Genomic DNA, 13,213 nt, shown 5'->3' with positions numbered 1-13,213 from the left:
TTCATGAGTCAAAGATCTGGAATATTGAATCTCAGCATTTGATAAGCAGTTGGCTCAGAAAACCACTTTTCCTTCCATCTGACTACAAAATTCTAAGATCAATGATTCCATAGATGGTTTCTTTTTAATATAAATGCTGCCATTATTTTATTATAATTGGATCCATTTAAACAGTTGCAAGATACATAAAAGTTTCATGTTTAGAAAAGAAATGGACATTATAATGGGCCTAAAATCTAGGCACCAGTGGTACACTAAAACTTCCTTTCCACAATCTTACCGAATAACAAAACCTAGAATTTTGATAAGCAGGCCATATTTCATCTTATTCATTTTAAAAAATAAGCAACTGAAATTTAACAAGATAAAATTATTGGCCCTATGACATGCAGCAAGTCTAGAGCATAACCAGAATTAGAAGTTACCAGTCCTCAGACTGCAATTGGAGATGCAGTCATACTACCCTCCAAAGAATCAGAAAATCACAGCAACCATTACCCAACCACTCGATTCAAGCCACATGTGTCTTCTCCTTAGGCATTCTCCAGACATCTAGTTTCTGAATCCCGTCACTGAAGGGCATAGGGTGATCCTGTGGCTGTTTGGGTGACGATTACAAATGTGATTCCAGAGTCTCATAACTTTCAGACCACATCCATGCACCTTGGCCCTTGTCATGACTAAACTTTTCTCCTACTCACACACTACTGAGCCAAATTTCCATATGGCAGAATGGCAGGATTTCCCCCAGTCTTCTCCCTATAAACATGTCTGCTGTGCCGTGCTGCCCTTTGATTCCTGAGTTTTCTTTCAAATGCTTGTGCACTCAGTTTAATAGATGAGATCATTATTCCTTACTCCCTTTCCTTGATGGATGACAGACTATTGCAACAAAAACTGACTAGTCCCTCCATGTTATTTCTGTCTTTACCAGTGATGTGCTCTGTAACTTTACCCAAGTCACTCACCCTTTCTCTGGACAGGATCCTTCCATGGTAAACTTGAGGTTGTTAGTTTCACCAGATTATATTCAGGAAACACTGAAGTCTATGCTTGACAGTTCTTATAGACAAGGGAAAGTATTATCATTATTGTTGTTGTTGTTTATGACTAACACAGCTGCAGAACTTGAAGATTTAAGACCTCCCCATGGATTTTACTGTGGCCTCCAGAACCTGAGATTTAATTTTAAAAGAATTAAATTTCCAGTCTGCTTTACAGGGGTGACTGTGAGAATGCATGCTGACAGACTGTTGTCTTCAGAGGCAAAATCCAGACACACTAAGACAATGCCACAGCTTGAACAGGGGGTGACCCTTTCCCATTCATCTTAATGGAGTGTTAAACTTGAAGCCTAATTAGGTCCACTTAAATGCCAGCATTATTATACTTTTCTCTGCTTATCTTCATACCAGAAACAATCAACTAATGCACTCATTTAATCTGAGTGCGTGCAACGATCACATCCAGACACCCTGTCATTTTGATAGCCTGCTTTGCAGTCATAAAAGTACAAGTTTTAAACTTGCACTTTTGTTGTTTTTAATTATCCACATAATTAGATTACTTTCTATTACCTTGAAATTTTAGAGGTGAGACTGTATGCACACATCTATGATGTTTGTAAGGTAGTGGGGCATGATCACTATTCCCATAACGAGAGGCTGGTATCAAACCGCTCCCAGGATAACAAACTAAGAAGATGTGTTAAATGAAAGATCCCATTCCTGCCCCTCCGAGAAAGCTCGCAGCTTTATAGTTGATCCCTTGCCTATGTGCCTGAACTTGCCACATACCCTTTCTGACTCATCATTGTTGCCTGGACTCCATTTTAATTTTTAATTCCTACAATGAACCTCAGAAGAAACAGAATTAAAAATATATAAATCCACACTTGCCTATTTTCTACCTAGGCAGAGCTAGATCTAAGCCCTCAATTCAAAGTCTTTGGCTACCTTATAAAATATCTTGTAAAAGTGTATGTATTTACTCATGGCTACAAGGAGATTAGTCTGTTTTTCTTTAATGGTCTCTGTGCCAAGATGGCATACAAGAAAAATTTTGGAAGTTCGTCATCCAGGCTTGTGCGTAATGACAGTGTGGGCGTCTTCGAGATGGGACAAATTTTTCACCCTTCTGCCTACACACTCTTCCACGTAAGGCCATTCCTTTCGTACCTCAGCCATCTGAATGTCAAACACGAGACTCAAAACATTTTCCAAAGGTGTTTGTAATAGACCTTGCTGATGCCCACCTTGGTTTTCCGACCCTTCCTGGACACACAGAAGACTACGTTTCTAAGCCCCTTTTGCAGTTGAGTGGGACAATGACTAATTCTAGCCAATGGATTTGGAGACGGAGGTCACTTTGGGGAGGAAATACTTAAGAGGCAATGCATAATTCTTAACACTCTCTTTCTCTGCTTAGAGAAACCCTGAAGCCCCATGTTGAGAAAATTGCTGTGAGATAGAAGTGGCCTGGAATGTTTGGTCCCCACGTGGAGAACCCCTGGAGAGATGCCTAGGCCAGCAGAAGGTTTGCATGACTAAAAATAGCACTATTCTGGTTAACCATGGAGATTTTGGTGTTGTTTGTTGCTACAACATTCCCTAGCCTATCTGGTCTGAAACAATGTCTCAGAATTAATTTCCAAGCCAAACCTCACTAGATGAACACTCATATATAATTGTCATCACTGCCTTCTTCCAGCTTCAAATACAAAAGAGTAAACAAATGAAGATGCGTAAGTCACTCCAGACAGTCCACCAATGTCTGATTTCATTCCTCACCATGGATTCCCTTGTGTCTTCTACTTTGGTCTTGAAAGAAGTGAATTAAGTCACATCACAGGCTGTTCTTTTCCACCAAGAGGGATATTTGGAAGACAATGGTTGCTCACAATACTCAGGGCGTTTTCCAGAGACAGAGACTTAACATCCAAAGCCAGGGCAGAGTCAACGAGGGTTGGGAAAAAAAATCCCTAGGTAAAACCCTAAAATTCAGGTTTGCATTATCCAAGCAGACACTAGGGCAAATGTTCGTTAGCTAGCGACAGCAACAGGGCACTATCCAGAGAGCCACTGAAGAGGACTGGACAAACAAAAGTTGTTCATAATCTTTAAAAGGGGGCTTTTGTTAATAAAAATATCAAATTATATCTGAAGTGAGCTAGGCAGTATTTTTAGTGAGCCTTTTAGATGATACTTGCCAACATCCAAACTTTTAAAACAGTTGCTCTGACAACTTTGAAAGGCAAAGAACTAATTTTTACTTTGACAAGAATGTGTTTATTGTGTTTACATTAAATCTGGTCACATGGTCCTAAATGGTTTCTGACTTCGGAACGAGCTTGTTTCCTACTTACAGACTCAGTTATGCAAATTCTCTAGTCGATCCATAGATACTAATGAGCTCCAGCAGGGACTTAAGAAGGAAAGTGAGCCTTAGGGAGCCCTAGTAAAGAACGGAGTGAAAGAGTGAGATGGAGATGAAGGGGGAAGCTACCGCTCCCACTGGTGAGGAATGAGCAGGCCACATGGTTAGGAGCCCTGTGAGTTGACTAACAGGAAGGATCTGCTTGGCTGGCACAGAAGCTTGCAAGCCAGGGAGACCATGCGCACAGTGGAAGGTGTACTCACCTCAGAGTCTTTTGGGGTTGGGAAAGCAATTCTCCAATTTACTAGCTCTGTGACTTTAGACAAAGTCTTCCCATCAACAAAATAGGGATAAAAATATCCACCTCATAGAGTTAGTGTGAGGATTAAATTTTTAATAAGACCATGCATGTAATGTTCCCAGAACACTGACCATACATAGTATGTTTTCAGTTAATATTAACTGTTACTAGATTTGCATACTATGTGAATGTAACTTTGTTAATAAAACCATATGTACACAGCAAACAAAAGCAACAGTATTACAGGGGAGTCCCTTCAATGACTGTGCCTCCCTGAGTGAGAAGGGAAGCTCAATCAGACATTTCTTCAGCCGATCTCAATTCCTAAGTAGCTCTCATAGTGTGAGAATTTCCCAGGGACGTATGAGAGATACAATGGAATTTTTAGGATAACTTTTGCCTGAAATTTCATTTGGAATTTTGCTCCTAAAAACTGCACAAGATACAACTCTACTGTATTAATACAGTAAAGAATCCTTATTTTGCAGTTTATGAAGAATCACGCCCAGTTTTGCTAAGCATAATTGGTGTTTGTTCCCTCTTCCACCATGGTGTTGCAAAGAATATAGCACTGGGGTCAGCAGACCTGGGTGCAAATTTCAGCTTCACCATTTACTAGTTCTGGCACTAAAACAAGTCCTGGACCTCTTTGAACTTCCATTTTCCCATCAGTAAAATTAGGATAACCTCAAAGGAATGTGGTAATAATGAAATCAAATAATACATGCAATGTGCCTAGCCCATAAAACTCTATAATTCTAATACAGAGTTGTCAGAGTATTGTATTATTTCTGTGCATCTCTCTCTCACTAGATTATGAGTCTCTTGAAGGCAATGGCTAGGATCTGATATACTTTGTACTGCAAGTATCTGGAAGGACAGAGAGGAATTTGGCTATGACAGAAGGAGAAATCAAGAGTGATCATTGGTTTCTGAGCACAAATGAACAAAGTATGAATGAACAAAACAATATTATCTCCTAGAAGCTTGAAAAAGTCATCTGTCAACACTGTCTCTCACTCACACATCTCAAATTCTCTCCTCTGTGTACTCTAAAAGTAATCCATTCCCACCATTTTGATACTGCTCTGGCCAAAGTCACTACTGATCTTCATATGCCAAATCCAATGCTCTTTTCTCTGTTCTCTTGCTCATCCTCTCAGCACGGTGACTGCTCTCTTTTTCTTGAAACACTTTCTTCTCTTGGCTTCCACGACACCACACTTTCATAGCTTTCCTCTGTTCAGTCTCTTTCACTGATCCTTTGTCAATAGGTTTCTAATCTTTGTAGTGCCCTGCTCATTCCTAGCCTTCTTCTCTATCTACACCCTCTCATTAGTGAGCTCATCCATTCCTTCACTGGCTAGCGAGCATCATCCAAATGCTAATGAATCACAGATCTTTATCTCATGCCTTGACTATCCCCAGAAATCCAGACTCATAACCAACTGTTACTTGAAGGCTGCATTTGCATGTCAAATAAATGTTTCAAAATTCACATGAGTAAAAGAGAAATTTTGATTCCCTCCCCCCACCCTAACGGACTCCTGCCTCAGGGTTCTCCATCTGGATAAGTAGCACTATTCTCCCTGGAGATCAAGATGATAGTCTAGCACAGGGCTTCTCAAACTTTAATGTGTATATGGATCACCTGGGGGTCTTCTAATTCAGTAGGTCTGAATTATAGCATATGACTCTGCATTTGTCACAAGCTCCAAATGATGGGATGCTGCTGATCCTTTAATCACATTATTGAATAGCAAGGACCTCGGAAATAATTCTTGGTGCCTCTGTTTCCCTGGTGAATATCCCTACACACATATTCAAAGAATCAGCAATGCTTATTGAAACCATATTTCTCCAGAATCTGTCTATTTTCCAACTCACAACACCTGGTCAGTGCCACCATCTTCTTTCCCCGGTACTACTGTCATAGATTCCCAACTAGTCCCCTGCTTCTACTTTGTCCACTGTCTTCAGGATGTTTTGACCACTGCAGCTTTATAACACCAGTAACATCAGATTACTACTAGCCAATGGCTTCTTCTATCACACTTATGATTAAATCTCGTCAATGACTCTCGAGTAGCCCCTGCCTGTCCTTCAGCCTCATTTGGTATCACTCACTCTCTGACCCACCATGCTCCAGCCACGCTGATCTTTCATTTCTTGAACTTATCAAGCTCACTCCCACCTTGACTTTTGCACTAACTGCTCCCTCTGCTTGGGGAAGGTTCATCACCCTTGGTCTTTCACATATCTGGCTCTTTCTTGTTATTCAAATCACAGCTTATATATCATCTCAGAATGCCCTTCCTCAACCACCCAATCCAAAATAGTCACTCTGTAACCTGTCGCTTAATATCAAATCACTGTTTTATTTCTCTGCATTTCACTTATTGCTATGTGATATTTTTCTGGATTATTTGTTTATTTGCTCACGTTCTGTTTCTCTTTCTTCCTCTCTCTGTCCATCTCTCTCTCTCTCTCTTTTTCCCTCTTCCTCCTTCTCTCCCTCCCTCTTATCCCACCCACACTAAGAGATAAGCCCCAGGAAAGCAGAACCACGTCTATCTTGTTACCAGTTGTGATCCCTGCATCTAGGTCAATGCCCAGCATGGAGTAGGCACTCAGCAGCTACTTGATATATGATTGGATGAGTAAATGATTGAATAAAAATTTCCAGAGTCCATTGCAGACTGAGAGGGAATACACAGCTGCCTGGCATTTGGGCCTTCGACTTTATCCTGCAGTATCCTCCTTAACTCCTTCCCTGAGTCTACCCAACTCCATATGATACACTTAAAAGTGAAGATGAGCATCTGGGGGTGAGTCATCATCATTTTTGTCATTAAAGGACCTTGTATTTCACAGTCTCTGCCACAAGCACTAGAATTTATCTCATTTCAAAATGAACAAGCCAGTTTCTCAAGTAAAGAGTAGCCCCTCTGAGCATGGACTTAATTTTCATGACTCTCCACCGAGCACTTTCAAAAGCCCTACTCGACTCAGTGCCCATTTATTATTTGGGGAGGTGGAGAAGCAGGGAGGGAACTCACTCATCGTGAGTTGAATATGTAGCTTGGTTGGATTATTATAAAACACGTGTGGAAATAGGGTAGTTTCAGTGGGTCACAAAGTGTGGGCCCCTGGCCAGCATTACCTGCAGCACCAGGGATCTTGTTAAAAATGCAAACTCTTAGGTTCTGCCCTTGACCTTCTGAACAGAAACTCTTGGGATAGGGCCAAGCAATTTGTGTTTCAAGAGTTCTCCAGATGATTCTGATGCCTGCTACAATTTGAGAACCACCGATTTAAACCATCCACATATACCATCATGAGTTTGCATTGCTCAGGAAAGTTGGTGACCTCAAAAATGCTTAGTCTAGGCATTAAATAATGCCCAGAAGTATGACTCAGACCTGCCCAAGTTGGGTATTAGCAAGCAGATATTCTGGAACACTTTTGACTGACCTAGGTTTATCCAGGAAACAGGACTCAACCTAAGTCCTTCACTCAGCTTCCTTTTACTTTCTATATAATTCTCCTTTGTTCTCTCCAATTTAGCCAATACCGCTCCAGTAAGACCACTGGTTCTTGGTATCTGAGGAAAGAACTAACACCTGAGTCTTAAAGGAACCGTGATGGGTAGCCCTCCTACAAACACACACACACACACACACACACACACACACACACAGAGCACCTATTCAGTTGCTAAAAGAGATTCCAAGTGTGCAGTCATATCTGAACTATGATATGTATTTCACCCAGTTGTTCAATGAGCCAAATCTCAGCAACCTCAAGATGTATTCAATTCTAGCAGATAAGATATTCTTAGCTACACAACCACGGCATCTACCTGCTTTCAGTTTTGATCCTAGAAATATTTCTGTGTCAGCCATCATAGTTTCAAGATGAGAACTTGCAAAAGTTAGTGGTGAGTGAATTACTTAAAAAAAAAGTCAGTACTTGTGTGTGTGTCGATTCCCAGTGCTGGTGGCTAAAATCTATGGAATCACTGTGGATCTGTGTTTTATTTTTAAATTTAAAACAAAAGCAGATATTGTAGGTTGCTTTGAAGGTCATGGTTTCCATGGATTGCTCTGGTCATATGTAGAGACAAAAGCCCTTTTCCAAGGATGTTTGTTGATTCCTATTAAATTTTCCCAATTGTCAAAAAGAGAAAACATTAGTATTATGATTAGAGTCATAAATTGTGGGTAATGCTATCCCAGAAGGTTGAGATAAATAGAGTGTAGAGGATATTCCAGGAAACTTGAATAAACTACTTAATCACCACTTGGTTATATTTGGGGATTGTGCAATAAGATGTTCTAGAATGTCACTCATTCTTACATGGATTTTGTCTTTTTATCAATAATATTATGCTCCTCATGTTGCAAAAAACTAAAACTCAAGGAAACATTAATCCTGTTCCTCACTGTCAATATTATGAAAAGATTCTACTTTATTTTAAATATTGTCATTGTTTTAATAATCATTATGAACCTGTGAGGAGAATAGAACATAGATTATTCTCCACATTTGAAATATCAACATCTGAGAGTCTGAGATGTTAAGTGGCTTAATCGGGATCCCATAACTAATTTTTGCAGAACTGAAGTGAATTCCAGGTCTAGGACTCTAGTTTCTATTGTACAATACACACTTGACTACAATTCCCAGACAGCCTAGGAGGTGGAAGAGGAAATGTTTGTTCAATAATGTAATGTTGCTTTACTCTATCCTGAAAATGCATTTCTTTTAGCCTCATGACAAATGCTGTTTTAAAAACTATATTCACTGACTGATATGAGAAATCACCTTCTGAAGGCCCAGGCCCATCCCACATTTTGCAATGTTTCTTATCATGCTAATGTAAAATGTTAGAGGTAGCAACAGCAGGAAGGATAGAGAAGGACATTCATTACATGATGCAACAGCACATATTGATTTTTCTTTCCATTCTAAGAGACAGGTAATACAATTTCATTGCCTATTCAATATGAAAATAGGACTTAATGGAGTTATGGTTTATTATTTGGCCATTGTGTCAGACTTCCTTTCCAGCAATCTCTTCTCCATCTCAGACTCTACCCCAGGACACTAGGTAACCAGGAGCTAGATCTGCCCATTTAGGACCAAATGCCATTGGTCCTGCAGAACACGAGATGGAATACATGAAAGAAAATAATGAATGAGGGGCCACTCTTTACAAGATGGTCACCTACAGTAACTGTGGCTAAAGAACACTGGAGATACACGCCCACAGGGGCTGTCCCTCAATAGCACAAAAGAAAAGGCCGCATTGCCCCAGAAGATGTGGCTAACAGTCTGAAGGTCATGGCAATCTGAGAATTTATTAGTTGTGGCAGAATTTCTTCCAGGCAAGATGTAGTCTCAAAAAGCAGAAGGTGTTAGTTTTGTTCACTTTTTGGCTTATTTCCTTAAAACCCAGTTGCGAATGTTGTTGGGAGACAATTCTGCATAGGTCTCTCATTTTTGCATATCTTGCAAGCAGAAGCATTGACTTCTTTTGTTCCAGACTATCTGTGCAAGGATATTTGTACAGTGAACAGTCATGGAAGATAGAGCTAGCATCTCACTCTCGAGCAGAGAGCCAGCAAGCTGCTTCCCCAATGTGAAACTTTCAGGTTCTGTAGGCTCAGGATTCCTGTTCTGTAACACAACTTAACTGCATATGCAAGTGTCACCTAGTTCTCTTAGTGTCACTCAGTAAGAATGGAGGATTTAGGGTACCAAACATGCTGATGCTCATGCTGCTTGCTGAGTTGTAAATAATCAAATCCTTTATCTCTGACCTAAGTCTCTCTTGCTGACCTGGCCTTGAAATGACCAGATCAAAATAACAGTTATAAGAGTTGTGGTCATTCATGTTCAGTTTTTCTAGGTGAGTTTGCTAAATTACAGATTTGTGGTGTTGGTCACACTTCCCTGTGACAGAGATTAGTACTGGCTTTTACTGTTGATTTTCTTGTTGCCACCTTGTTGAGCTGGTCTTCAGTATCGTTGGGCTAAAGAACTTAAAAATTAATGAAAAAGTACCTACACCAAAACTTTGGTTCGATACTGAATAAATGCTAAGAAATTATCCAATAATCTACAGGTTTACCTATGCAGACAAATTATGTTAAAATAAATTTCGTACATAAATTTCTCTTACAGACCTCAACCTCCTATGCACATATATTTCTGGGAGTTCCCAAAAGATTTCTCTTGTATACTTCGTTCATTCGATATCTACCATGCTCTGCCATGTTCTGTCTCTAACTTACAATTCTTGCCAGCTTGACATTTAGCTTCTCCAGCTCTCTTGATGCAGAACAGTAGTTCTTCACTGGTGTTGGTCTTTATCCCACGAGACACAACAAACCCCACCAATATCCACAGTTCAAGTGCCAAGTCCTAGGAGCCAAGTTTCCTGGGGGGATCTTATACCATAGCGACCGCTGCTGCTTCTCACCCTGCACCCTAAGTGGCATAGCCCTTTCTGCTCTGGTGTTTGTGGAGGAAAGGAGATAGGTCTTTACCTATTGTGATACACTCAGTGCTAACTCAATGTTACTTGGGCAGCAAATTCCCTTCTAGACATATCCAGAACATTATTTAAATATAAACCACCGTATAGGATCTTTCCCCTACTCACCATCTTCAGTGGCTCATGGATCACTCTCATAATGTATAGAGCTTTCTTCTCTTAGGATCTGTTTTCTCTCAGATTTCTTGGACGCTCTTCACCAAGACTTTTGTGGAGCCAATCTCCCAGTAGACCAAATATACCTGAACCCCCAGGGGTAGACACACTAGAAAATACTTGCCCCAGGCATCTGCATGGCTCATTTCTTCCCTCCTCTCCCTCATGTTTGGCTTCAAAGTTGGAAGTCATCTGGTCAGGGAGGCTCTTCTGACTACCCATTTAAAAATGTTAACCTCCTCTCCCACCCCAAGCTGTCCTTTTCCCTGCCTTATTTCACTCTATTGCACTAATCCCTTCCAAATGTATTATAATGGATTTCTTGTGTTATTGTTTTCCCCCACCAAAATATAAGTTCCAAGAGGGCAAGAGTTTTCATCTGTTTGTCTCACTGATGTGCTTAGACTGGGGCCTAGCACCCAGTTGGTCCTCAATAAATATTTAAAGAATGAATGACTGAATCCTAGACACAGGCCACATGTGGGATGCACTTCTCTCACATAAATTCCACTGGCCATGTGCCATTAAACCTGACATCCAATAAATATACTTTGGCTGAAAAGATAACTGTGAATAATGAAGCAAAGAAGACATACCCCACATGAAGGGCCAAGTAGTTGGATAAATAATAATGACCCAGTCTCTCCTTCTGGTTGTCTTTCACCTGTGAAATGAGGGCAGAAAATACAAATACCTTTAGCCTGGTTTTTCTATTCTTTGTCATGATTAGCCATTTTTAAATCCATATAGTTCTTAGATTCAATACTATAATTATTTTAACCCTTGTCTTTCTCTGTTGCCACTTAAAATCCCTTCAGAAATGAATTATAACTGTTGAAACTTTAATGTGATTCAAGATACACAGTTACATGTCATAATAACTTAGGACAGATTTTGTGTGTGTGTGTGTTAACTATGGGGGAAATTAGTAAGAATGTGCCCATTTATCATGAAGGAATAACAGGTCAAAATGAGAAAGTCTGTATTTGGGATTCACAAATCTATGAAGCAATACTGATAGGCACGTAAGTTGTTACAAATTTTCTGGAAAGCACTTAGAATATATCAAATTACTTCAGAATATTCATATATTTGAATGTATTTATTAAACTTTTAAGTATGTATGTAGAAAGATGTTCATGGAAATGTTATTCATAATGAATAATATTTCAAGCAACCTATCTATTCAATAATAGAGAAATTGAAATATGTTACAGTCCTATTATTTTGTATAATAGAATATTATTCAGTCACTTAAAATTGTGTTTTTGAAGACCATCTAAAGAAACTGTTCTCACAACATAACAATGAAAACTAAAAGCTAAATACACATTATAATGTCCATTTCTTAAACAATAAATATATAATATATCCATAGGAAAAATTGGAATGAAATTTGTAAATATGTTAATAGTGATTACTTCTGTCGGTTCATCTGGGCTGCTGTAACAACATACCATAGACTGGGTGGCTTATAAATAAGAAAAACTTATTTCTCACAGTTCTGGAGGCTAGAAGTCTGAGACCAGGACGTTAGGATGGTAGGGTGAGGGCCTTCTTCTGCGTCACAGACTTACGGTATCCTCACAGGTTGGAAGAGGCTAGAGAGCTCTGGGGGCCTCTTGTGTGAGGGCACTGACCCCATTCATGAGGGCTCCATTCTCATGACCTAATCACCTCTCAAAGGCCCTACTTCCTAATACTATTGCATTAGGATTTCAACATAAATTTGAGGGGACGCAGACATTCAGACTATAGCTACTTCCAGTTGTGGACTTAGAAGTCATTTGATGGGTAACTCCTAATATACCCAACTATTTAGTTGGCATTGGCCACCATGTTCTTAACTGATGTTGATAATTGGACCAAACACCTTTGTGACAAAAGATTTTTAAACAGTGAAATACCTTTAGATGATGATGCAGAATAAATTGAATGTAGTCATAATAAGAGCTGGCATTTAGTGAACTCTGATTTGAGTCAGGTACTGTGCTAAATACTTCAATCCCTCTATGAAGTAGGTATCACTGTAATAGATTATAGATGAGGAACTGAGCTTTTTAGGAGATGAAATAACTATTTCAGTATCACATGGTCAGTCAGAGGCAGGGCAAGATTTGATCCAGAATGTTCTGATTCCAGAGCTTCTGCTTTGCAACACTATGCTCCATTAAAAACAGTTAACAATGACCCACCACAAGTGAGCTTGTAATTTGCTTTTGGTGGAGACAAGGATTATTTTCAGGTAGGTTAGCATTCCTGATGGTAATTACTATTCAGATGAGTACTATCTTTTAAGTCTTGGTCAGATCTTCACTGCCTCTCTAGGGTAAATACTTCCATTTCTTATTGCTGATTAAAAAAAAAATAGAATATTTTGGCTTAGACATTGACAATAAAATGGGAATATTTACAGTTTTAATCAATTGCAGTTAAGGCATAATCATAACATAAAGCCTTTTTTTCCCCAAGGGAAAAAAATTCCTTTCAGAAAAGACACTTTTTAAACTAAAACCAGTATAAAAAGTGAGGCCAGAAGACTCCAGTTGACTTCCAGATAAATGAAGAAAATGTTAGAACCACAGAAAAGTCAAATTGACCTTGGGGAAAAAAACTGGTAGTTTCACAGACTCTGCCTCTGAACAAATTGTTGGGAACTCTCTTTACACTTCTCCCAGACATGCAGGTAGAACAGGAGACACTGATTACTTTACTAAAACAATCTGCTTTTACACAAACCCACCTCAGGTCCAAACAAGTGTGAAGCTTATAAAACTGCCAGATCAAGAAAAGATGGTTTTTACCTGAGTAGAGAAACT

Source organism: Equus przewalskii, chromosome 17 (genome assembly GCF_037783145.1).
Source record: "Equus przewalskii isolate Varuska chromosome 17, EquPr2, whole genome shotgun sequence".
Lineage (NCBI taxonomy): Eukaryota > Metazoa > Chordata > Mammalia > Perissodactyla > Equidae > Equus > Equus przewalskii.
This window is presented reverse-complemented; position numbering follows the sequence as displayed.